This window comes from Chionomys nivalis, chromosome 2, assembly GCF_950005125.1.
Source record: "Chionomys nivalis chromosome 2, mChiNiv1.1, whole genome shotgun sequence".
Taxonomy (NCBI): Eukaryota; Metazoa; Chordata; class Mammalia; order Rodentia; family Cricetidae; genus Chionomys; species Chionomys nivalis.
In genome coordinates, this window is record NC_080087.1 from 73,835,019 (window position 1) to 73,862,592 (window position 27,574).

The 27,574-nt window shown below is 39.3% G+C and overlaps 1 pseudogene; it reads left to right on the forward strand.

Moving 5' to 3' along the window:
- The first annotated feature begins 1,269 nt into the window (after nt 1-1,269).
- LOC130866401 (vomeronasal type-2 receptor 116-like) lies at nt 1,270-27,275 on the forward strand (annotated as a pseudogene).
- Nucleotides 27,276-27,574: the final 299 nt, after the last annotated feature.

Genomic DNA, 27,574 nt, shown 5'->3' on the forward strand with positions numbered 1-27,574 from the left:
TTTCAAAACAGTGCAGCTTTACTGGTAACACTGAGTCAGGAAAATCTCTCTTAAAGGAACCATGCCTTTGTTTACTTCTAGCAAACAGACCCCATCCAAGAAAATGCTGCTAGCAAACCATGTTGCTTGTGAAATAGAAGGCCTAAAAATTTTTTGTTCCTAGGAAGACAAAATACACTGCAAATGTGATTCGGTGTGTCAAAATTCTATCCCAAGCTGACAGCAGAACTTGGCAATGTCACCTGTGGAATGCTGGATTTAGAGTCATCAAAGATACATGAGAAAATCTTTTGTAAAATTTCAAAGACCTGCTGTGGCCAGCCTTGTGGCAGAGGAGTTGTTGTGGGGCCCCATCTTCTTCCTGGAAACTTCAAAGATTACTGCAGGAAAATCTATTGTTCATTGTGGAAAACTAAACATTATTCATATAAACATATATCCAACAAACTATATGATATAGACAAAATAGGTATAGAGAAAAAATAATTTTTTCTTAAGATTTTTCTTATTTCTCTCCCATATAAAATGTTTCCTGACATGAGACAGAAACTAAATTTTTTTAACAACATTCTTGAATTTAGAGAAGAATAGCCATTGTCCAACTCCAAAGCCAGTTTTGCTTTTTAAGTGAGTTTATATTTCTATTGGGCATTATATATTTATATATATGTATGGAGAATGTATATATGAAATTTTAGCCTGAAGATGATCTGTCCTCATAAATTATATTTCACTTTGTTCAGTGATCCTGTCTGAATAGTTATCATTTCCTCTTTAGGCAATCAAAAATCTAGGGTCTCTTAGCTTTCTGAAGATGTGTATTTTCCTGTAAAGACAAGATCAGAACTCTGCCCCAACCCTTATGGGATTTCCTTACCACCTGTATGATTGTCACTTCTGTGGATGAGCTGCCTTTTCTTTGTCTCAAGAGTTTTTTCCTTTTCAAATAATTTATATCATGGAATTGAGGCTGAAATGTCCTCATGTGTATTTTCCAACTCATGTTTTTTTTGTTTTGTTTTTTTTTTTTTGTTGTTGTTGTTTTTAACCTCAGTGGGGACCTCAAATACAGAGCCCAAGGTCAGAGATTGTTTGATATTTCTCCAGGGCAGTGGAGCCAACTGTAGAGCAAAACATCTCAGCCACACAGTTGACCTTTCCAGCTGGCAGCAGACATAAAAGCAGGTGTGTACACATGGCTATCCATTTGATAAACTGATCTGCATCCAGAGTCCATACTACCAACTTGGAGTTTGGAGGCAGGATCCAATGTTCACTTTGAGTTTCTTCATCTGGCTCCTGAACTCCTCTCTCCTCATTTCCAGTTTCACTCACCCAAAGTGCTTTTGGAGAATGAAGCAGAATGAAGACAAGGATGGAGATGTGGTGACAGGTTGTGTCTTTTTCCTTGCTGCAGTGGAGAGCCTGGTGGAGAAAGAATATTTTGGCTCTATTTTGGATGTGCAGTAAGTGCATTTGCATTTTCATGTAAATGTCATGTTGAATAATTCATGATAGGTGTGTGGATGAGCCAAGCAATACCAAGTCTTCTGTTTTGTTCTCCCAACCTAATCACCAAGTACTGACCCAAAGTGCATTTTGGTTTTTAATAATCACTGTTTTCTCACTATCATAAGACATTTAACTTTTGTCATAAGACATTTAACTTTTTCTTCCAATTAACCTCTATTTACAAGGCTGAAAGCTGAGTGTAATGGGCTTTCTTTACTTTGATCCATTGTAGCTAGCCTTCCTCACCACAGGTTCCATTGTGTGGTATCCAGTGATGTCCTCTGAAAAGAAACTCCAGATTACTGCAGTAGTCACAAGGTGCATTCAAGTCTCTTCCAGAGTCTGCTGATGTCACTTCCATCAGTGTGTGACTCCTAGTGCAGGTGCAGGGTCACTAGTGTTTGTGCCATTCCTCACTGGGGGGTAGCCATGCTAATTTAAAAAAAATATAGCCGGGCAGTGGTGGCGCACGCCTTTAATCCCAGCACTCGGGAGGCAGAGGCAGGCGGATCTCTGTGAGTTCGAGGCCAGCCTGGACTACAAGAGCTAGTTCCAGGACAGGAACCAAAAGCTACGGAGAAACCCTGTCTCGAAAAATCCAATATATATAAAACGTGAAGATTACTTGAATCATTCTGTCCCACCCTTACTCCCAAAATGGTTGACATGGATGCCCTTATCTTGTTCCTGGTTTTAGCAGAAATAGCTACAGTTTCTTTCTGTTTATTACATTGTTGGTTCCTTTTCACAAATAATATTACAGTGTTGTTATATATTTTAGTTTGCTCTATTGCTGTTATAAAACACTGAATAAAAGGGGCTAGTAGAGGAGATGTCTCATTTTGCTTTCATGTCCTTATCACAGTCCATTACTGAAGGAAGACAGGTCAGAAACTCAAGCAAGAGCAGAGAAAGGAACCACAGAGAAATAGTGCCTACTGGCTTGCTCTCCATTGCTTGCTCAGGTCTAACACACAGGGATTGTATGACCCACAGTATGTTTGGCTTCCATACGTCAATCAGCAATCAGTGAAAGGTCTCGTCAGACATGCCTAAAAGCCAGACTGGTGGATACCAGTTTCCCCAAAAGATTCACTATTCAAAGATATGTCTGTGTTTGATCAAGTTCATAAAAATTGCCCAGTACAATGTAGTATCCATTTATTTTGTCCTTATTTGAGGAATTTGTCTCAAAGAGAGGTTGAATTTTTATCCAAAGTATTTTTTGCATCTAACAAGATATTATTGTGAATCCTTTTTTAAGTCATTTAAGTGATACATTATGTTTACAGATTTCCCTATCTTGAACCATTCTTACATCTCTGGAAAAAAGCCAACAGGATCATCATGAATGATTTTATCTAACCTGTTCTTTTTGTTTTGTTTTTTAAGACAGGGTTTCTCAGTGTCCTTGAACTTGCTCTGTAGTCCAGGCTGACCTAAAACTCAGAGATCTGCCTGCTTCTGCCTCCTGAGTACTGAGATTAAAGGCAGGTGCCACCACCAACTGGCATAATGTGTTTTTAATTTGTTTTAGAAGAGGTATACTAAAAATATTTAAATAAATGGGCATGATGGAGCATGCCTATAATCCCAGCAGTCTGGGAGCAGACATAGGCAGTCTCTGGTGAGTTCAAGACCAGCCTTATCTACATAGTGAGTTCCAGGATGGCTAAGGAGACATAACTGTCCCTATCTTAAAAAGATAAAAGAGTGTTTTAATATATGTTCATATAAATTTTGTTTTGTGTTAATCTTGTTTGGACATCAAGCTTACACTGCCTTCATAACTATATTTGAATGGTAACTCATCCATTTCTGTTGAATGGAATAATTTAATAGCTTAATAGCATTAGTGTTAGTTATTGGAAGATCCATTTTTGTCCAGCAGGGACTACTGCTAGTCTGGCAGGTTTTTGTTGAAAGGTATTTTTATTACTCTTTCAATCCCAGTCCTTATGGTAGATGTTCTTAAAGTGTTTGCCACATCTTGGTGTAAATTTTCAGCCAGATATATAATGAAAACACAACAAGAATGTTATTCAAACAGTTCTCATGAATAGAAAGGAAAGTAATACAAACAATGACATTTTAGAAAATCCATATGCCCCTGAAACCAAAACCAGATAAGGAATCATCAAGACATAAAAAATGGAAAGGAAATTATAGACAAATATCACTGGTGAACCTAAACCAAATATTCTCAAGAAAATACATGCAAACCAAATTCAAGTATGTAACAGCAAGATCATTCACTGTGTATTAGGTGGTCTCATCCCAGAGTTGGAAACGTGGTTTGACATAAAAACTCAGTTAGTGTTATAGACAACTTTAATAGACAAGGGCAGAAATCACATGATCATTTCAACAAATGCAGAAAAGGCATCTGACAATCTACAGCATCCCTAACACACTGAGGATAGTAGGAAAATATACCAGTGGGATGAAGGCTGCATATGACAAACCCATGCCCAGCATTACATCAAATGGAGAAAAACTGAAAATATTCATTGAAACATATCTTATTGAATAATTGGCTAGAAGGGTTTCACAGAAACAACAAAACATGATAGGCTACTACCAAGGCTATGGATTATTCTCCATAAGGTTTTGGTAAGGCTATTTTGAAGAAGACACCACCTATATAGTTCAATGAATATGGAGAAGTTGAGCTGGTGCTTACCTAAAGCCTTCATCACAACCACTGACTTGCATTGTTGGGACTGGAAGGTATTCTGCATTTTACCAGAGAAGAAAAGTATCCACCAATCCAACTATAAACTCATCAATCTACAGTGGTGGTCTGCCTGCATGATACACAAGTGCAATAATGACATAAATATTAGGGGTATAACCAGCCACTTACTGACTGGATTTAAAGTCCACTTCATGAAATGGAACTCATATCTGACATTGCTGGAGTTTCCAAGAACCTGAGACTAAGACATAAGAGAAAGTTAGAACTATTATTTTGTATAAGGAACACAGCAATAAATGGAATCATAATGACATACTACTATGTTCATTGATCAGTGTATCACTCAACTCTCATCAGAAAAGATTCTTCTTGTAGTAAATGGGAACTAACACAGAAATCCACAACTGGACAGTGTGCAGAGAGTGAGGAACTTTGGATCACATTGTCCTCAGTGAGATGGCTTTATCAACTCCTTCAACTCAAGGCTCAGAAACCTATGTAGAAGAGAATAGATAGTCAGAAGTGATGGATAACTCCAAGGAAGCAGTTCCTTTCAGGCACAACAGCACTAATACATATATAAGCTCACCCAGACTATGTGAGCACACACAAGGCCTCTTCATGTTCAAATGGTACAGGTTCAGATTATGTTTCATGATTGAGAGGAGCAAGTGGACAGCAGCTCTCACCCCTAAAGAAGTTTTGTGAAACTGGTACTTGCTGGCAAAGGGAAAATCTGTTTTCTCCAGTGGAGTCTCATTGAGTGTATTTGATGCACTTCAGAACCAATTCCATGAACAGGAGTAGTTGGACAGCAAAAATGGACTGATTTTTTTGTAGACTTTCGTGTTATTTTGCTTCTTTTGTCTATTTGTTTTATATTTTCATATTTATTATTATATTTCTATTTATGTCATGTTTTTACATCCTACCAAAGCTTCCTCTTCATACTCTCTTCCCAGATTCACATTGTTTATCTTCAGAAAAATGTGGGTACCCCATGGATACCAGTGAGCCATGTATATCAAGTTGCAGTGAGACCAGTGAAATCACTGGGAATGGTATGTAAAATCTTCCAATTTTACATACCATTTTCAATTCACTCTCCCTCACATCTTCTCACTCCTCACATCTTCTCCCCACCACACCCCACCTACCATCCACTCCTCAGAGAAAATGAGGCTTCCCATGGGTAGTCAACAAAGTCTGCCACTTCACTTGAGGCAGAACCAAGGCCCTCCCCTCTCCCCAGTAGCTAGGTTGAGCAGGGTATCCCTCAAAGGGAACAGGCTCCAAAGAGACAGATCATGCACTAGGGATAAATACTGGTTCCACTGTTGGTGTCCTAACAGAGTGCCCATGTCACACAACTGTCACCCACATTCAGAGGTCCTAGTTTGGTTTTATGCTTGTTCCCCAGCTGTCAATCCAGGGTCAATGAGCTCAAGTCAGCTGTTTCTGTGGGTGTCCCCATCATGGTCTTGACCCCTTTGTTCGTAATATCACTCCTCCTTCTCTGTGACTAGACTCCAGGAGTTCAACCCAGTGCTTAGCTGTGGATTTCTGCATCTGTTTCCATCAGTTACTGGATGAAGGTTCTAAGATGACAATTAAGGTAGTCATCAATCTGATTACAGGGAAAGGACATTTTAGGTGCCCTCCCCGCTATTGCTGAGATTCTTAGCTTGGGTCATCATTGTGGTTTCCTGGGAGTTTCCCTAGAACCTGGTTTCTCACTAACCCTATAGTGGCTCCCTCTTTCAGCGTACCCCTTTTCTTGCTCTCCATCCCTATCCTTTATTCAACTCAGTCTTTCCAATTCCTCATGTTCTCCTCCCTGCTCCCCTTCTTCCCTTCCTGCTCCCCTACCACACATTCCCTTTACGCGCATGCTGCCAATTTACTAAGGAGATATTTTCTACTTCCCCTTCCCAAGGATCCATGCATGTCTTCCTTAGTGTTCCTGTCTTCTATGGGGTTGTGGACTGTAGGCTGATTATCCTTTGTTTTATGCTAATATCCACTTATTAGTGAGTAAATACTATGATTTCTTTCTATGTCTGGGTTACCTCACTCAGGATGTTTTTTTAGTTCCATCCATTTGCCTGTAAATTTCAAAATGTCATTTTTTAAATCACTGACTAGTACTCCATTATATAAATATACCAACTTTTCTTTATCCATTCTTTGGTTGAAGGACATCTAGATTGTTTCCAAGTTCTGGCTATTATAAATAATGCTGCTATGAATGTAGTTGAGCAAGTGTTCTTGTGGTATGGGTCTGTATCCTTTGAATATTAGTATATTCAACAGTGATATTTCTTGGTTGTGAGGTAGTTTGATTCCCAATTTTTTGAATAACCACCATACTGATTTCAAAAGTGGCTAAGTTTGCATTCCCACCATCAATGAAGGAGTGTTCCCCTTACTCTGCATCCTGTTCAGTATAATCTGCCATTAGTGTTTAGCCATTCTGATTAGGGTAAGATGGAATATCAAAGTCATTTTGACTTGCATTCTCCTGATGGCTAAGGATGTTGAGTAGTTACTTATGTGTCTTTCGTTTGTTAGAGATTCCTTTGTTGAGAGTTCTCTGTTTAAATCTGTACCCCATTTTGTAATTAGATTATTTGCTATTTTGGTATCTAATTGCTTGAGTTCTTTTATATTTTGAAGATCAGCCCTCTGTCAGAAGAGGGGTTGCTGAAGATTTTTTCCCATTCTGTAGATTGCTGTTTTGTCTTGTTGACTGAGTCCTTTGCCTTACAAAAGCTTCCTAGTTTCAGGAGGTTTCATTTATTAATTGTCTAACTCAGTGTCTGCTACTGGTGTTATAGTCAGGAAGTGGTCTCCTGTGCCAATGTGTTCAAGGCTACTTTCAACTTTATCTTCTATTAGGTATCTATTTGTTTTTTGATCTTCATTTTGGTTTTCATTCTTGTGATCTTTTGGCCTTTTTTCTCCTTTTTTAAGAGAAAGGAATAGAGAAAAAGAATATAACGTATAAAGGTAGGTGGGAAGAGAGTTGGAGAGGACCTGGAAGAAACTGGAAGAAGAGAGAAACATTATCAAAATATACCACAGGCAAAAATACAATTTAATAATAGTCAATCTCTCCTCCATATGTACAATGGAGAAGAGAACCTGTTCAACAAATTCTAGTGCAAAAACTGCCATCCAGAGGTTGAAACGAAGTATGTCAAACCATCATCCTGTTCCAAAATCAAGTCCAAATGGATCAAAGATTTTGGTTTAAGTCCCAAAACTATGAAAGTGATAAAGAAAGCATTGAGGAAATATTCATCGAATAACTCAGGTATTAAGAACACAAATTAACAAGTGTGGTTGCATAAAATTAATTTTGTTTGTATTCAAAGAAATTATGAGCAAGGTGAGAGACAAATTACAAATGGATGGAAAATTATCTACTGACTATACTAGACTGAAGCATATCTAGAATATATAAAGAAGTAATAAACTAGGACTGTAGACGTGGGTCAGCACTTAAGAACATTTACTGTTCTGTCAAAGAACCTGAGTTCAGTTTTAACCACTCATGTTGGCAGGCACCTCAAAACTACTTAGAATTCCAACTGTGCAAGTTCCAGATTCTCCTTCTGACCTCTATGAGAATTGCATTCTGAAGTGCACATACAGATAAACACACTTATCTTTTATCAATGTATATCCAGTACTCCTAGAGCCAAGGTGAAATTCTCTTGTTAAGGTTGAAAAGAACACATTCCTCATTTTTATAACATCCACTCTCATGAAATTTTTAGATTTTTTTCAAGCTCCCATGCATCTCATGTCTTTCCCACTTTACGTCACAGGGGAATTTGTTGAGATTTATCTAAAAATGACATTGAATGCAGGATAGTTCTTGTACTAACTACAAGCATTCATCTATTGAGCCTTATCTATAATAAATCCTGTACCTTATTTTCAGAATACCATTTCAAAATTACCAATTTGTTCTGCCCTTGGTTTTTGCTGTAGAAGAAATAAACAGAAATCCATATCTTCTACCAAACATGTCTCTAATATTTTACTTCTTCACTAACAATTATGGTGGTAAAAAGACATTTCAAAATTTCATAAATTTTGCTGCAAAAAGACATAGTCTTTTCTCTAACTACATCTGTGAAGATGAGACCAAATGTCAAGTAGTGATTACAGGACCAATGTTAGCAACATCTGTGAGCCTGACACCATTTGTGCAGCTCTACAAATATCCACAGGTGAAGTTGTTTGGGTGGGAATATCTGGAATCTTTCTTTTTAGTTGGCATAACCCGATGCTAAGGAGTTTATAAGGGTGATTTGGGAGTCCTTCTGTATGTCTTGCATTTATTGGCTAATGAATAAAGCTGCTTTCAGTCAATGGCTTAACAGAGTAAAGCCAGGTGGGAAATCTAAACAGAGGTGTAGAGAGAGAATATGTGGAGTCATTGAGATGTCAAGTAGCTGCTTCAGGAGACAGACACACAGGAACCTGCCAGTAAACCTTGAGGTAAAATGTAAAATAATAGGAATGGGTTAATTTAAGATGTAAGAGCTAGCTAGATATGTTTAAGCTATTGGCCAAAGAGTATTACATTTAATATAGTTTCTATGTAATTATGTAGGGTCTGAAAAGTTGGGAAAAAAGAAGCAGCCTATGACTACAAAGAAAGAAATGAACTTCACATACATGTAAATCCATGTAGTTCAAGGGTAATTAATCAGGAACTCAATGTGACATTCACAATTAATTGTTTGATAAATAGTTGAGAATAGGAATTTAAAAGTCATTGGGATTTTTCTTGAACAATTTGTAGAAAAGTGGTTTTGCAGGTTCCTAGAAGTATAGTTTTACTGTAATAATATGGAAATCTTGCTCTTCATGTCATTTCAAACTTGTGCTTTACACACTACAGGATTTCCACTGAGATTTCTGACAATTCTTTATCTCATGATGCTCCTTGTGTTTTATGTCCTCCAGCTCACCTATGGACCTTTCAATCCTATCCTGAGTGATAGTGAACAATTTCCCTATCTGTATCAGATGGCTTCCAAGGACACATTTCTGCCCCTGGCCATGGTCTCTTTGATCCTTCACTTCAATTGGAAGTGGATTGATCTGGCCATATCAGATGATGACCAAGGCAATCAATTTCTCTCAGATCTGAGAGGAGAAATGGAACCCAAAAGAGTTTGCTTAGCCTTTGTGATCATGATCCCAGGCAACACACATTTATACATCTCAAGAGCTGAAGTGTATAACAACCAAATCATGACATCATCCACAAATGTTGTTATCATTTATGGTGACACAGATAATACTCTAGCTGTGTGTTTTATAATGTGGAAATTGCAGGGTATACAGAAACTATGGGTCACCACTTCACAGTGGGATGTCATTACAAGTAAGAGAGACTTCACCCTTGACTCATTCCATGGGACTCTTGCTTTTGCACACCACCATGCTGAGATTTCTGCTTTTAAAAATTATATTCATATATTTAGCCCTTCAAAATACACAGACATTTTTTGGCAAGACTGGGGTGGATGTACTTTAGCTGTGATGTCTCAACATCTAGGTGTAAGACACTGGAGAACTGCTCATTGAACGCCTCACTAGAGATTGTTAATACTACAGAGGTTTGACATGGCCTTGAGTGATGACAGTTACGATGTATATAATGCTGTGTATGCCATGGCCCATACCCTCCATGAGATGCTTCTTCATCAAGCAGAAAATCAGCCAATCAACAGTGGGAGAGCACTGGATTCTGACTGCTCAGAGGTGCAGTATCTTCCAATGGATGGTATTTGATGTCATCAATATTATATTCCGTAAGAGTCTTTCACCTAGTAGCTCAATTCAAGAAGCCTAAGAAAATCTTCACCAACATATACAAATTTCTGAACACATTTTTTTCCTGCCAGAGTAAATCCAGATGTGCTTAAAAACCTTTAGACAAAGGCAGTGGAGTTGAAAACAGAATTTTTCAATGACTATTGGGGTTTTGTTAAAAATGACCTCAACATTGTCATACCTGTACCAACATCACAAACAGAATCAATCCTTTTTTTCATAAAATCTTTACAAGATGAGACCTTGTTCTTTTATTTTGTTTTGGAAACAGTGTCTCACTATGTAGCTCTGGATCTCCTGAAACACACTATACATTTGACGTTGGCCTTGAAAGAGTTCTACCCACCTTTGCCTCCTGACTGCTGGGTTTAAGGGACTGTGCTACCATCCCAAGCTGTGACATTCTTCTTGAATTGTCATATATATTCTGGTCATTATAGGGGATGGTTTACATAAGTATTCTCATTTGAATGTGACCCCACTGTTGGCTCTGAGGACTTCATTCTCTTGATTCTCTGAAAGTAATAATAGGAAATAGTGCTGAATTTCAGTTCAAATACTACCTGTATGCCTGTGTGTATGAGTATGTGTATATATCTAACATTATGTATGTCTTTGTATATGTTTCTGTTTATGTGTACTGTGTCTTTGTGAGTGTCTGTATTTGTTTCTGTGCCTATGTATGTGTGTATCTATAGATGTGTTAATGTGCATGTATGAGTATCCCTCTCTTGTGTGTGTGTGTGTGTGTGTGCCTGTGGATAAAAGCATACATTTGTTGTCTGTACATATCTTTCTTTGTGAATGATTGTATCTGTATGTCTCTGTTATGTTGTGTTTGTATTTGTGTCTATATGCGCCTATGTGTGTTTCTGTGTCAGTGTGTTTGAGTGCTTATATTTGTATATATGTATGTGTTAGTGTGTATATGTGTGTTAGTTGGTATTTATGTGTATGAATGTCTTTAACTGTATTATGTATGTGCCTCTGTATGGGTGTCTTTGTGGAAGTGTGTGTGTGTATGGTACACATTTGTGTTTCATGTTTATGTGTATTTCTGTGCTTGTGTTTGATGATTTCATCTGAGAGAACTAAAATTCTAGGAATACAATGATTTTATTTATTCACACGCTTTCATTGAGTCTTCTCCATTGGGCATCTTCAGTAAAGTTGCATTAAGATGAAATCAGAACAGATTTTTCTGACTTAAAGAATGAATATACAGACTATTGAATGTTGTCTATCTTTCAGGTTCACCCATTTCTGAAGAAAACTCACTTTACTAATCCTGTTGGAGATGCAATAAATATGAATCAGAAAGAAAAACAGTAGACAGAATATAGCATTTACCATATTTGGAGTTTCCCCCATGGTGTTGTACTTAAAGTGAAAATAGGAGAGTTTAACTCATATTTTCCACATGGTCAGCAGCTTCATTTATCTGAAGACATGTTAGAGTGGACCACAGGAATTAGGCAGGTGGGTCTGACCTAATTTTACTTATATACACTAATAGCTGTAACCTCTGTCAAGTGGGGCCATTGGCTTCCCTGTGGCTTAGTAAAATTAGGTGAATGGTCATGTAAAGACACAATTTTAGACTTCTAGATCAAGTTTCTTCTCTTCACTTTTTAAAAATATATTTTTAGTAATTCTTTGAAAATCTAAGGTGTGTATATGATGCATTTTTATTATATCAGAACCTCTCTGATTTGTAAACAAATATAAAACTAGATGTGACCAATTTTTGGTAATATTTCCAGTCAAGTTATCAGTTATTCTTTTGGTACAATTCTGATTACTTTGCTTTCCTTCTCTTCTGCTGAACCTCTAAGTCAGATGCTGAAAAGATTGAAGCTATTTGTAAGGAAAGATTTGGAACAAAGAACAATATGCAAGACATTTATTTTTATTGTACAATTTTACTCAAGTACATTGACCAGGAGGTCCTAAATTGCCAACATCTCTAACAATACATTAGCATTTTCATGGTCCACCTAGATATTTCATTAATCACAATGTTGTTTTTAGATGTTTTATGTATATGGATATTTTGTGTGTATATATCTATGTTCCATATGAATATGAGGTAGCTGAGGATACCAGGAGAGGAATTAAGATTCCCAGGAATTGAAGACAAGTTTGAGTTTAAGTGTAGGAATGGAGAATTGAACAGCAGGTACTATTGATTGCTGAGTCACCTCTCCCACCCTAATTCGTAGTTTCTAAAGGGGTCCCTCACTAGAAGAGCATTTCTTTCTTTGCACCTTAATTCTTTTTTAACTCCTTCAAACAATCAAAGAAATAAAAAAAATGTTTACTTGTTTGGTCAGATAGGTACTCATAGTCATAAAAAATTTTCTTTGAGGAAATTTGTGAATAAAATATACCATTATGTGTCCCTGGGAATATTACAGGTATAGAATCTGATGTGTCTCATTTTACAGTATTTGAACTACTTTGCCTACTACAATGTTGTGTGTTGAAATTTGAAAGGCTATAACTTCAGGAAAGTCTGTAGACTTAATCTGAAGTGGTATCTCAGGTTATCCAAATAGAGTTAAATCATCAGTTAATTTTCTATTTTCACAGTGATGAGAAAAGTATATTCAGAGAACAGAAGAAGTGGGCTGAGAGTTTAACTACTGAATTGTATCACCAGATCAGAGTAGAGCAATGAAATTACAAGCCTGCTTCTACCAGTCATAACTTAAACATTATAAAAACGTCAGTCATAAAGATAGGGAAGACTAAAAACAATCCACCATGTGCTATACTCCAGATATGCAAATAACAACACAGAGACAAATGCTAAAGTGGCAGGGACTTCAGTGACATATCAAACAAAGTCTTGAAAGAATAATGGTCATAAAGTTCCAGAAAATCAGCTGGGTGGTAGCACATGCCTTTAATCCCAGCACTCATAATTTAGATGATCATATAAAAAGGAGAGAGAGCACAAGCAAGGAACTCAGGTCCGCGAGGGGGGCACCCACACACTGAGACAATGGGGATGTTCTATCAGGAACTCACCAACGCCAGCTGGCCTGGGTCAGAAAAAGCACGGGATAAAACCGGACTCGCTGAACATAGCAGACAATGAGGACTACTGAGAACTCAAAAACAATGGCAATGGGTTTTTGATCCTACTGCATATACTGGCTTTGTGGGAGCCTAGGCAGTTTGGATACTCCTCTTAATATACTGGGATGGAGGTGGATGGTCTTTGGACTTCCCACAGGGCAGGGAACCAGGATTGCTCTTAGGGCAGATGAGGGAGGGGGACTTGATTGGGGGAGGGGGAAGGAAATGGGAGGTGGTGGTGGGGAGGAGGCAGAAATCTTTAATAAATAAATAAATAAATAAAAAGGAAAAAATAAAATAAAAATGTATAATATGTTAAAAAAAAAAAGAACACGACAAGGTTGTCCACTCTCTCCATACCTCTTTAATGTAGTGCTTGAAATTCTAGCAATAGCAATAAGACAACATAAGGGGATCAAAGGGATTCAAATTGGAAAGGAAGAAGTTAAACTTTCATTATTTGCAGACGATATGATAGTGTACATAAGCGACCCCAAAAACTCCAGCAAAGAACTCCTTCAGCTGATAAACACCTTTAGTAGCGTTGCAGGATACAAGATCAATTCCAAAAAATCAGTTGCCCTCCTATACACAAAGGATAAGGAAGCAGAGATGGAAATCAGAGAAGCATCACCCTTCACGATAGCCACAAATAGCATAAAATATCTTGGGGTAACTCTAACCAAGGAAGTAAAGGATCTATTTGACAAGAACTTTAAGTCAATGAAGAAAGAAATTGAGGAGGATACCAGAAAATGGAAGGATCTCCCTTGCTCTTGGATTGGGAGGATCAACATAGTAAAAATGGCAATTCTACCAAGGGCAATTTATAGATTCAATGCAATCCCCATTAAAATCCCATCAAAATTCTTCACAGATCTTGAGAGGACAATAATCAACTTTATATGGAGAAACAAAAAACCCAGGATAGCCAAAACAATCTTATATAATAAAGGATCGTCTGGAGGCATTACCATCCCTGACCTCAAACTCTATTACAGAGCCTCAGTATTGAAAACAGCTTGGTATTGGCATAAAAACAGAGAAGTCTTTTATTTTATGGCTAGAAACCGATTATGAGTGAGTACATCCCATGTTCCTCTTTTTGAGTCTGGGATACCTCACTCAGGATAGTGTTTTCTATTTCCATCCATTTGCACGCAAAATTCGAGAAGTCATTGTTTTTTACTGCTGAGTAGTACTCTAATATGTATATATTCCACACTTTCTTCATCCATTCCTCCATTGAAGGGCATCTAGGTTGTTTCCAGGTTTTGGCTATTACAAACAATGCTGCTATGAACATAGTTGAACAGATACTTTTGTCATTTGATGTGGCATCTCTTGGGTATATTCCCAATAGTGGTATTACTGGATCTTGGGGTAGGTTGATCCCAAATTTCCTGAGAAATCGCCACACTGATTTCCAAAGTGGTTGCACAAGTTTGCATTCCCACCAGCAATGAATGAGTGTGCCTCTTTCTCCACAACCTCTCCAGCAAAGGCTATCATTGGTGTTCTTGATTTTAGCCATTCTGACAGGTGTAAGATGGTATCTCAAAGTTGTTTTAATTTGCATTTCCCTTATCGCTAAGGAGGTTGAGCATGACCTTAGGTGTCTTTTGGCCATTTGAATTTCTTCTGTTGAGAATTCTCTGTTCAGATCAGTGCCCCATTTTTTTATTGGGTTCATTAGCATTTTAAAGTCGGTTTCTAGCCATAAAATAAAAGACATTAAGCATATAATGTGTGATCCTATAGAAGCTAAATAAGAAAGTGAACCCAAAGAAAATCATATAGTCATCCGCATGGAGAGGGGGAAGTAGACAAGATTCCAGGGCAAAAACTGGGAACTTGCGGGTGAGGTGGCATGGGGCAAAGGGGAAATGGGATGAGAAATATGAGAAGGGGAGGATGGGAGGAGCTCGGAGGATTGGGATGGTTGGGATATAGGAAGGATGGATACGGGAGCAGCGAAGTATATATCCTATCTAAGGGAGCCATCTTAGGGTTGGCAAGAGACTTGACTCTTGAGGGGTTCGCAGGTGTCCAGGAATATGTCCCCAGCTGGTACCTTGGGCAACTAAGGAGAGGGAACCTGAAATGACCCTATCCTATACTGATGAATATCTTGCATATCACCTTAGAACCTTCATCTGGCGATGGATCGAGGTAGAGACAGAGTCTCAATTTGGAGCAACAGTCTGAGCTCTTAAGGTCCAAATGAGGAGCAGAAGGAGGGAGAACATGAGCAAAAATCAGGACCACGAGGGATGCACCCACCCACTGTGACAGTGGAACTGATTTATTGGGAGCCCACCAAGGCCAGCTGGTCTGGGACTGAATAAGCATGGGTTGATTCCGGACTCTCTGAGCATGGCGGTCAATGAAGACTGATGAGAAGCCAAGGACAATGGCACTAGGTTTCGATCCTAATACATGAACTGGCTTTGTGGGAGCTTAGCCTGTTTGGACGCTCACCTTTCTGGACGTAGATAGAAGGACCTTGGTCTTCCTGCAGGGCAGGGAATTTGGACTGCTCTTCAGTATCGAGAGGGAGGGGGAATGGAGTGGGGGGAGGAGAAGAGGAGTGGGGATAGGGGGAGGGAAGTGGGGGGAGGGCAATATTTGGGAGGAGGGGAGGGAAATGGGAAATGGGGAGCAGGTGGAAATTTTAATTAAAAAAGAATAAAAATAAATAAATAAGTAAAAAAAAAAAAAAAAAGAGAAGTCGATCAATGGAACCGAGTAGAAGACCCTGATTTTAACCCACAAACTTATGAACACCTAATTTTTGATAAAGGAGCTAAAAGTATTCAATGGAAAAAAGAGAGCATCTTCAACAAATGGTGCTGGCAGAACTGGTTGTCAACGTGTAGAAGAATGAAAATAGATCCATATCTATCACCATGCACAAAACTCAAGTCCAAATGGATTAAAGACCTCAATATTAGTCTGAACACACTGAACCTGATAGAAGAAAAAGTGGGAAGTACTCTACAACACATGGGCACAGGAGATCACTTCCTACGTTTATCCCCAGCAGCACAGACATTAAGGACAACATTGAATAAATGGGACCTCCTGAAACTGAGTAGCTTCTGTAAAGCAAAGGACACTGTCACTAAGACAAAAAGGCAACCCACTGACTGGGAGAAGATCTTCACCAACCCCACAACAGACAAAGGTCTGATCTCCAAAATATATAAAGAACTCAAGAAACTAGACGTTAAAATGCTAATGAACCCAATAAAAAAATGGGGCACTGATCTAAACAGAGAATTCTCAACAGAAGAAATTCAAATGGCCAAAAGACACTTAAGGTCATGCTCAACCTCCTTAGCGATAAGGGAAATGCAAATTAAAACAACTTTGAGATACCATCTTACACCTGTCAGAATGGCTAAAACCAAAAACACCAATGATAGCCTTTGCTGGCGAGGTTGTGGAGAAAGAGGCACACTCATCCATTGCTGGTGGGAATGCAAACTTGTGCAACACTTTGGAAATCAGTGTGGCGATTTCTCAGGAAATTTGGGATCAACCTACCCCAAGATCCAGTAATACCACTATTGGGAATATACCCAAGAGATACCACATCAAATGACAAAAGTATCTGTTCAACTATGTTCATAGCAGCATTGTTTGTAATAGCCAAAACCTGGAAACAACCTAGATGCCCTTCAATGGAGGAATGGATGAAGAAAGTGTGGAATATATACATATTAGAGTACTACTCAGCAGTAAAAAACAATGACTTCTCGAATTTTCCGTGCAAATGGATGGAAATAGAAAACACTATCCTGAGTGAGGTATCCCAGACCCAAAAAGAGGAACATGGGATGTACTCACTCATAATCGGTTTCTAGCCATAAATAAAAGACATTAAGCATATAATTTGTGATCCTAGAGAAGTTAAATAAGAAAGTGAACCCAAAGAAAATCATATAGTCATCCGCATGGAGAGGGGAAGTAGACAAGATTGCAGGGCAAACACTGGGAACTTGCGGGTGAGGTGGCATGGGGCAAAGGGGAAATGGGATGAGAAACATGAGAAGGGGAGGATGGGAGGAGCTCGGGGGATTGGGATGGTTGGGATATAGGAAGGGAGGATACGGGAGCAGCGAAGTATATATCCTATCTAAGGGAGACTTCTTAGAGTTGGCAAGAGACTTGACTCTTGAGTGGTTCGCAGGTGTCCAGGAATATGTCCCCAGCTGGTACCTTGGGCAACTAAGGAGAGGGAACCTGAAATGACCCTATCCTATACTGATGAATATCTTGCATATCACCTTAGAACCTTCATCTGGCGATGGATCGAGGTAGAGACAGAGTCTCAATTTGGAGCAACGGTCTGAGCTCTTAAGGTCCAAATGAGGAGCAGAAGGAGGGAGAACATGAGCAAGGAAATCAGGACCACGAGGGATGCACCCACCCACTGTGACAGTGGAACTGATTTATTGGGAGCCCACCAAGGCCAGCTGGTCTGGGACTGAATAAGCATGGGTTGATTCTGGACTCTCTGAGCATGGCGGACAATGAAGGCAGATGAGAAGCCAAGGACAATGGCACTAGGTTTTGATCCTAATACATGAACTGGCTTTGTGGGAGCTTATCCTGATTAGACGCTCACCTTCCTGGACGTAGATAGAAGACCTTCGTCTTCCCGCAGGGCAGAGAATTTGGACTGCTCTTCAGTATCGAAAGGGAGGGGGAATGGTGTGGGGGGAGGAGAAGAGGAGTGGGGATAGGGGGAGGGGAGTGGGGGGAGGGGGCAATATTTGGGAGGAGGGGAGGGAAATGGGAAACGGGGAGCAGGTGGAAATTTTAATTAAAAAAGAATAAAAATAAATAAATAAATAAATAAATAAATAAATAAGAAAATGTCTTTAGCAATATCTAGCATACCTTCACAGAAAAACAACAAACAAAATAACCCAGAATGTATCTTGGAAAAATAACAGTAGCTTTCTTCATAGACACATTAAAAATGGTGGTGGCACATGGCTTTAAGCTCAACACTCAGAAAACAGAGACAGGTTGATCTCTGTGAGTTTTTGGACAGCCTGGTGTACAAGAACTAGTTCCAGGACAGGCAACAAAGCTATACAGAGAAACCCTGTCTTGAAAAACAAAACAAGATTTTTAAAAAGTAATATAAATGATATGTTTCAAGCAGCTAGAGACAAAACTGCTTGAACTTCAATTACTATACCCAGCAAAAGTATCCTTCATGACTTAAGGAAAATGGAAAAACTTGTAATGGTGAAAATAAAGTGCATGAATATATAGCTACCAGATCATTACTATGGAAGATACTTGAAGAACTCCTTCAAACTGAATATTAAGATAAACACAAGAGGCCAAAGAAATGTATAAACTATATTAGACAACTGGACAAAAAGGCAAAGGTTAGAAATGTATCAAAACTTACAAACACAAATTCAGAAATGGGACCAGGTGTGTTGGTGCTTCATAGAATCAATGAGCAATTCAGAAAACATTTCACCAATGTGATCAGAGGACAGTAAGATGGAGATAGTTTCACAATTAAGTTTTACTTTGTCTCTTGTAACTCTGCTTTGTTTCAAGCTGACAAAAAATAACCAGCAAATGTGTGGGTGGGGTATACACTTCATGCATTACAGTGGTAACACAACATCTACTGCTAGGCCTTCCTGAATTTTTAGTAGTTTGGAAGCACTCAACTTTTTATCAATTTGTTTTCATATATTCAAATGTGGCGTATTGAGGAGTAGGCAAACTCCTGATTTGTCTGATTTTCTTCAGATGCCTTCCTCTCTGTGCAGTGTTGATTGTCATCCTGGGTTCAGAAAATTTTATCAGGAGGGAATAGCAGCCTGCTGTTTTGATTGTGTTTCTTGCCCAGAAAAGGAGGTTTCCAACAAGACAGGTAAGTAATTATTGCAGAGAGAAATCCTCTGTCCACATTGTGACACGGAAGGGGCCTGGAAAGGAGCTGCACTGATGTGTAGTATTCACCAGAGAAGACTATTTAAACATGCAGTTAAGCTAAATAATGTCTTTAGAAGCTAGTCAACAGCTACACTGGGTATTTAGGACCCCAGTACAGCACTGAGCCTTTCTCAAGGTAAGCTTTTAAGCTCAAGAACCATGTTCTGGGCTAAGATACTTCAGTTAACAAGAATGGTCAGTCAGAGGCAGATCTACAGAAGCTCAAAAGTAAGGTTACCACATCTTGAGACTTTCCCAGAACTTCAAGGACTATGATGCATTAGGTCTTTATTTTAGTTTTTCAAATGGTGTAGTCAATGTCCTTAGTTTTACAGTCTGGTATGGTGTTTCTATAATGGAATCAGCTGAGCTGCAATCTGGAGACCTACTAAGGTCTGTGGTTCTGTCACAGCAAGAATAAAACCTATTCCTTTTCTAATTTTGTCTTTACAAGTATACGATCAATAATTATGTGCTTATAAATAACCTGTGCCTTCACATATATCTTTGACTCATAAAATCATTGCTGACTGTATTTTCTTTTTTTTTTATTGAAAAAAAAATTTTCCGCCTCCTCCCGGCCTCCCATTTCCCTCCGCTTCCTCCCGCCTCTCTCCCCCTCCCCCCACTCCTCTTCTCCTCCCTCTCCAGTCCCAGGAGCAGTCAGGGTTCCCTGCCCTGTGGAAAGTCCAAGGTCCTCCCCGCTCCATCCAGGTCTAGGAAGGTGAACATCCAAACTGTCTAGGCTCCCACAAAGCCAGAACCTGAAGTAGGATCAAAACCCAGTGCCATTGTCCTTGGCCTCTCGTCAGCTCTCATTGTCCACCATGTTCAGAGGGTCCGGTTTTATCCCATGCTTTTTCAGTCACAGTCCAGCTGGCCTTGGTGAGCTCCCAATAGATCGGCCCCACTGTCTCAGTGGGTGGGTGCACCCCTCGTGGTCCTGACTTCGTTGTTCATGTTCTCCCTCCTTCTGCTCCTCATTAGGACCTTGGGAGCTCAGTCCGGTGCTCTAGTTTGAGTCTCTGTCTCTATCTCCATCCATCGCTAGATGAAGGTTCTATGGTGATATGCAAGATATTCATCAGTATGGCTATAGGATAGGTTAATTTCAGGTTCCCTATCCTCAGGTGCCCAAGGAACTAACTGGGGACATTGCCCTGGGCACCAGGTAGCCACTCCAAGTTCAAGTCTCTTGCCAACCCTTAGGTGGGTCCCTTAACTAAGATATGAGTTTCCCTGCTCCCCTATCCAACCTTCCTATATCCCCAATCATCCCGTTTCCCCAAGTTCCCCACATCCTCTCCTTCACACTTTTCTCTCTCCATCTCCCATTACTCCCATCCCACCCCACCCCCAACATTCCAATTTTTTGCCCGGCAATCTTGTCTATTTCCCATAGCCAGGAGGATAACTATATGTTTTTCCTTGGGTTTGCCCTCTTGTTTAGCTTCTTTAGGACCACAAATTATAGACTCAGTGGACCCCTATCCATGGCTAGAAACCAATTATGAGTGAGTACATCCCATGATCTTCTTTTTGGGTCTGGGTTACCTCACTCAGGATCGTATTTTCTATTTCCATCCATTTGCATGCAAAATTCGAGAAGTCATTGTTTTTTACCACAGAGTAGTACTCTAATGTGTATATATTCCACACTTTCTTCATCCATTCTTCCATTGAAGGACACCTAGGATGCTTCCAGGTTCTGGCTATTACAAATAATGCTACTATGAACATAGTTGAACAAATGCTTTTGTCATATGATAGGGCATCTCTTGGGTATATTCCCAAGAGTGGTATTGCTGTGTCCAGGGGTAGGTTGATCCCAATTTTTCTGAGAAACCACCACACAGATTTCCAAAGTGATTGCACAAGTTTGCAGTCCCATCAGCAATGGATGAGGGTACCCCTTTCTCCACAACCTCTCCAGCAAAGGCTATCCTTGGTGTTTTTGATTTTAGCCATTCTGACAGGTGTAAGATGATATCTCAAAGTTGTTTTGATTTGCATTTCTCTGATTGCTAAGGAGGTTGAGCATGACCTTAAGTGTCTTTTGGCCATTTGAACTTCTTCTGTTGAGAATTCTCTGTTCAGTTCAGTGCCCCATTTTTTAATTGGGTTAATTATCATTTTAATGTCTAGTTTCTTGAGTTCTTTATATATTTTGGAGATCAGACCTTTGTCTGTTGTGGGGTTGGTGAAGATCTTCTCCCAGTCAGTAGGCTGCCTTTTTGTCTTAGTGACAGTGTCCTTTGCTTTACAGAAGCTTCTCAGTTTCAGGAGGTCCCATTTATTCAATGTTGCCCTTAATGTCTGTGCTGCTGGGGATATACATAGGAAGCGATCTCCTGGGCCCACATGTTGTAGGGTACTTCCCATTTTCTCTTCTATCAGGTTTAGTGTGTTCAGATTGATATTGAGGTCTTTGATCCATTTGGACTTGAGTTTGTGCATGGTGAAAGATATGGGTCTATTTTCATTCTTCTACAGGTTGACATCCAGTTGTGCCAGCACCATTTGTTGAAGACGCTTTCTTTCTTTCATTGTATACTTTTAGCTCCTTTATTGAAAATGAGGTGTTCATAGGTTTGTGGGTTAAAATCCGGGTCTTCTATACGATTCCATTGGTCAACTTCTCTGTTTTTATGCCAGTACCACGCTGTTTTCATTACTGTAGCTCTGTAATAGAGTTTGAAGTCAGGGATGGTAATGCCTCCAGAAGTTCCTTTATTGTATAAGATTGTTTTGGCTATCCTGGGTTTTTTGTTTTTCCATATAAAGTTGATTATTGTCCTCTCAAGATCTGTGAAGAATTTTGATGGGACCTTGATGGGGATTGCATTGAATCTATAGATTGCCTTTGGTAGAATTGCGATTTTTAATATGTTGATCCTCCCAATCCAAGAGCAAGGGAGATCCTTCCATTTTCTGGTACCCTCTTCAATTTCTTTCTTCAATGCCTTAGAGTTCTTGTCAAATAGGTCTTTCACTTCCTTGGTTAGAGTTACCCCAAGATATTTTATGCTGTTTGTGGCTATCGTGAAAGGTGATGATTCTCTTATTTCCCTCTCTGCTTCCATATCCTTTGTGTATAAGAGGGCAACTGATTTTTTGGAGTTGATCTTGTATCCTGCCACATTACTAAAGGTGTTTATCAGCTGTAGCAGTTCTTTGGTGGAGTTTTTGGGGTCGCTTAAGTACAGTATCATATCATCTGCAAATAACGCAAGTTTAACTTCTTCCTTTCCAATTCGAATCCCCTTTATCCCCTTAAGTTGTCTTATTGCTATTGCTAAGACTTCAAGAACTATATTGAAGAGGTATGGAGGGAGTGGACAGCCTTGGCCTATTCCTGATTTTAGATCAATGGCTTTAAGTTTCTCTCTGTTTAATTTGATGTTAGCTGTCGGCTTTCTGTAAATAGCTTTAATTATATTTAGGTATGACCCTTGTATCCCTAATATCTCCAAGACTTTTATCATAAAGGGATGTTGAATTTTGTCAAATGCTTTTTCAGCATCTAATGAAATGATCATATGGTTTTTTCTTTCAGTTTATTTATATGATGGATTACATTGATAGATTTGCATATGTTAAACCAGCCCTGCATCTCTGGGATGAAGCCTACTTGATCATAATGGATAATTTTTGTAATGTGTTCTTGGATTCGGTTTGCCAGTATTTTGTTGAGGATTTTTGTGTCGATATTCATGAGTGAGATTGGCCTGTAATTCTCTTTCTTGATTGAGTCTTTGTGTGGTTTTGGTATCGGATTTACTGTAGCTTCATAAAAGAAATTTGGCAATGACTCTTCTGTTTCTATATTGTGAAATACATTAAGGAGTATAGGTATTAGGTCTTCTTGGAAGTTCTGATAGAATTCCGCATTGAAACCATCTGGTCCTGGACTTTTTTTGGAAGGGAGGTTTTTGATAACAGCTTCTAATTCATCGTGACTAACAGGTCTATTTACGTTGTTTACCTGGTCCTGGTTTAACTTTGGTATATGGTATTCATCTAAAAAAGTGTCCATTTCTTTAACATTTTCCAGTTTTGTGGCATACAGGCTTATGTAGTAAGAACTAATGATTCTCTGAATTTCCTCTGTGTCTGTGGTTATGTCCCCCCTTTCATTTCTGATTTTATTAATTAGCAAATTCTCTCTTTGCCATTTGACTAGTTTGGATAGGAGTTTATCAATCTTGTTGATTTTCTCCAGGAACCAGCTTTTTGTTTCATTGATTTTTTCAATTGTTTTCTGTGTTTCTATTTTGTTGATTTCAGCCCTCAGTTTGATTATTTCCAGTCTTCTACTCCTTCTAGGTGAGTCTGCTTCTTTTTTTTTCTAGAGCTTTCAGGTGGGCTGTTAAGTCTCCAATGTGTGCTTTCTCTGTTTTCTTTAAGTGGGCACTTAGTGCTATGAACTTTCCTCTCAGGACTGCTTTCAATGTGTCCCATAAGTTTGAGTATGTTGTTTCTTTATTTTCATTGAATTCAAGGAAGACTTTAATTTCTTTCTTTATTTCTTTTTAATCCAGGTATGGTTCCGTAGTTGACTGTTCAGTTTCCATGAGTTTGTAGGTTTTCTGGGGGTAGCATTGTTGTTTAATTCTAGCTTTAATCCATGGTGATCTGATAAGATACAGGTGGTTACTGATATTTTTTTGTAACTGTGGATGTTTGCTTTATTTCCGAGTATGTGGTCATTTTTCGAGAAGGTTCCATGAGCTGCAGAGAAGAAGGTATATTCTTTCCTCTTTGGGTGGAATATTCTATAGATGTCTGTTAAGTCCATTTGATTCATTACCTCCTTTAATTCTCTCATTTCTCTGTTAGGTTTCTGTCTAATTGACCTGTCCATTGGTGAGAGAGGAGTGTTAAAGTCTCCTACTATTAATGTGTGCGGTTTTGATGGCTGCCTTGAGTTTTAGCAATGTTTCTTTTACGTACGTAGGTGCTTTTATATTAGGGGCATAGATATTCAGGATTGAGACTTTATCCTGATGAATTGTTCCTGTTATGAGTAGAAAATGTCCCTCTCCATCTCTTCTGATTGATTTTAGTTTGAAGTCAACTTTGTTAGAAATTAGTATGGCCACACCTGCTTGTTTCTTAGGTCCATTTACTTGATAAGCCTTATCCCAACCCTTTGCTCTGAGTAGGTGCCTGTCTTTATGGTTGAGGTGTGTTTCTTGTACACAGCAGAATGTTGGATCCTGTTTTCGTATCCAATCTCTTAGCCTGTGCCTTTTTATAGGTGAGTTGAGTCCATTGACATTAAGTGATATTAATGACCAGTGGTTCTTAACTCCGGTCATTTATTAGTAGTAAGTTTTGTGTGTTTCCCTTCTTTGAGTTGCGCTGGTGAAGGGTCTCTAGATGTCTGAGATATTGTGGTCATTGTTGGACTCCTTGGTTAGTGATTTTCCTTCTATTACTTTCTGTAAGGCTGGATTTGTGGCTACGTATTGTTTAAATTTGTTTTTGTCCTGGAAAATTTTGTTTTCTCCATTTATAGTGAATGAAAGCTTGGCTGGGTATAGTAGTCTGGGCTTGCATCCATGGTCTCTTAGTTTCTGCAGTACATCTATCCAGGACCTTCTGGCTTTCATGGTTTCCATAGAGAAGTCAGGTGTAAGTCTGATAGGTTTACCTTTATAAGTAACTTGGCCTTTTCCTTTGCAGCTCTTAATATTCTGTCTTTGTTCTGTATGCTTTGTGTTTTGATTATTATATGGCGATAGGATGTTTTTTTATTTTTTGATCCAGCCTATTCGGTGTTCTGTATGCTTCTTAAACCTTCATAGGTATATCTTTCTTTAGGTTGGGAAAGTTTTCTTCTATAATTTTATTAAATATATTTTCTGGACCATTGAGCTGCGCTTCTTCTCCTTCTTCTATTACTATTATTCTTAGGTTTCGTCTTTTTATTGTGTCATATATTTCCTGAATGTTTTGTGATGAGAGTTTGTTGGCCTTGCTGTTTTCTTTGATCAGCGTGTTTATTTTCTCTATGGTATCTTCAGAATCTGAGATTCTTTCTTCTATCTCTTGTATTCTGTTGGTTATGCTTGTTTCTGTAGACTCTATTCGTTTACCTAGATTTTCCATGTCCAGCCAGCCTTCTGTTTGTGTTTTCTTCTTTGCCTCCATTTCAGTTTTCAAGACTTGAACTGTTTCCATTATCTGTTTGATTGTTTTTCCTTGGTTTCCTAGGGTATCATTCACGGATTTACTCAATTCTTCAAACTTTCTGTTATACTTCTCATCCATTTCTATAAGGGCATTTTTTACATGCTGTTTAAGGGCGTCAATCACTTTTATAAAGTCAATTTTTTCTACTTCTTCATGATTAAGGTGTTCATGTCCTCCTGTTGTGAGGTCGCTGGGTTCTGGTGGTTTCATATTATTTTTCAGATTGTTGGGTGAATTCTTGCATTGGTGCCTGCCCATCTCTTCCTCCGAATGCTCTCCTATGGATCTTCTTTTACAGGATCAGGTCTCCTTGTGTACTGATGTACCTTCCCAGTGATGGTACTTCCCAGTGATGGTTCTCCTGGTGCTCCAATGATGTCACTCCTGGTGCCAATATCAGATCTCCGTGCCCAATGATAGCTCTCCTTGTGCCAAGATTAGCTCTCCGTGCCTAATGATGGCTCTCCTGGTGCCGAGATCAGATCTCTGTGCTGGTTGGGTAGTTCGTAAACAAAGCACCTACCTTGCTTGGTGCAGGCATGCCAGTGAAACAAAGGAACTCCTGCCCACCTGTTTGCCCTGAGGATTTGCCCCCAGCGCCCAGACAGGCTGAGCTAGGTGGTGTTATATGCCCAAAGAGGGAAGGTGGCAGAAGGAAGAAGGGTTCTGGATGCAAGCTGGGTGGGATAGGAAGAGAGAGGCAGTCTGCAAGGAGTAGAGTCCCTGCAGCGAGCCCAGGAAGGATGGGGGGATGAGGAACTTCTGAGTTCCCTGTCCCGGGCTGTAGCCGTGGGTCACAAACTTACCCCAATGATGGCTCTCCTGGTACCGAGATCAGATCTCCGTGCTGGTTGGAGACTGTATTTTCTAAAAGAAAGTGTTTTCAAAAATCAAACAGCCTTTTGCACAAATTTTATAGTATATCTGTCTCAATGATTATATCCCTTTAAAGATTATATATACACTGTGGCCTGTTAATAAGAAATGCTGACATTGTACTAACAATACTTTTTCTTTCTGCATCAGCTGTGGATCAGTGTGTCAAGTGTCCAGAGGACCAATATGCCAACACAGAGCAGAACCCCTGCCTCCAAAAAGATGTGATCTTTCTGTCCTTTGTTGACCCCTTGGGGTTGGCTCTGTCCTGCATGGCCTTGTGTTTGTCTGCATTCACAGCTCTGATTCTTGAGGTCTTTGTGAAACACCAAGACACCCCAATTGTGAAGGCCAATAACCTCACTCTTAGCTACATCCTGCTTGTCTCACTCATCTTCTGTTTCCTGTCTTCCTTGCTCTTCATTGGCTATCCCAGCTCAGCCACCTGTATCCTGCAGCAAACAACATATGGAGTTGTATTCACTGTGGCTGTTTCCACTGTGGTGGCTAAAACAATTACTGTGGTTTTGGCTTTCAAAGTCACTGCTCCCAGAAGAAGGATGAAGTGGTTCCTGGTATCAGGGGCACCTAACTATATCATTCCCATCTGTACCATCATCCAAATTATTCTCTGTGCAATCTGGCTGGGAGCTTCTCTGCCCTCTGTTGACATTGATACACACTCTGAGCATGGCCAAATCATTATTGTGTGTAACAAGGGGCTCAGTTACTGCATTCTATTGTGTCTTAGGATACCTAGGCTTCCCTGCCTTAGGGAGCTTCACTGTGGCTTTCTTGGCAAGAAATCTTCCCGATACATTTAATGAGGCTAAGTTCTTGACATTCAGTATGCTGTTGTTCTGTAGTGTCTGGGTCACTTTTCTCCCTGTCTACCACAGCACAAAGGGAAAGGTCATGATGGCTGTGGAGGTCTTCTCCATCTTAGCCTCCAGTGCAGGTCTTCTGGGCTGCATCTTTTTTTCCTAAGAGCTACATAATTTTATTAAGACCAGAGAGAAATTCTCTTCAAAAGTTAAGGGAGAGAACATCTTCCTGAACTCATATTTCATAATTTTTAACTGACAAATATAATGCTGTAGAGAACCACTTACAAGGACATAATATTTGTATGCATTAGGTAGTGACTTTCTAAGAAGTTACTTCCAATTATATTCACCAATGTCATGTATATTACTTTTTTCTACATTTTCTTTTATAATCCTCCACTCAGACACTTATTTTTTAAGACTTGGCTATTGAACATTAGTTCAGAGTGTAAAGGTTCTTTTCTTCTCTAATATAGAGTAAGACTGAAATAAACTCAGAGACTTCTTTTTGATATCTTAGTGAATGTAGGACTGTGGCAGCAAT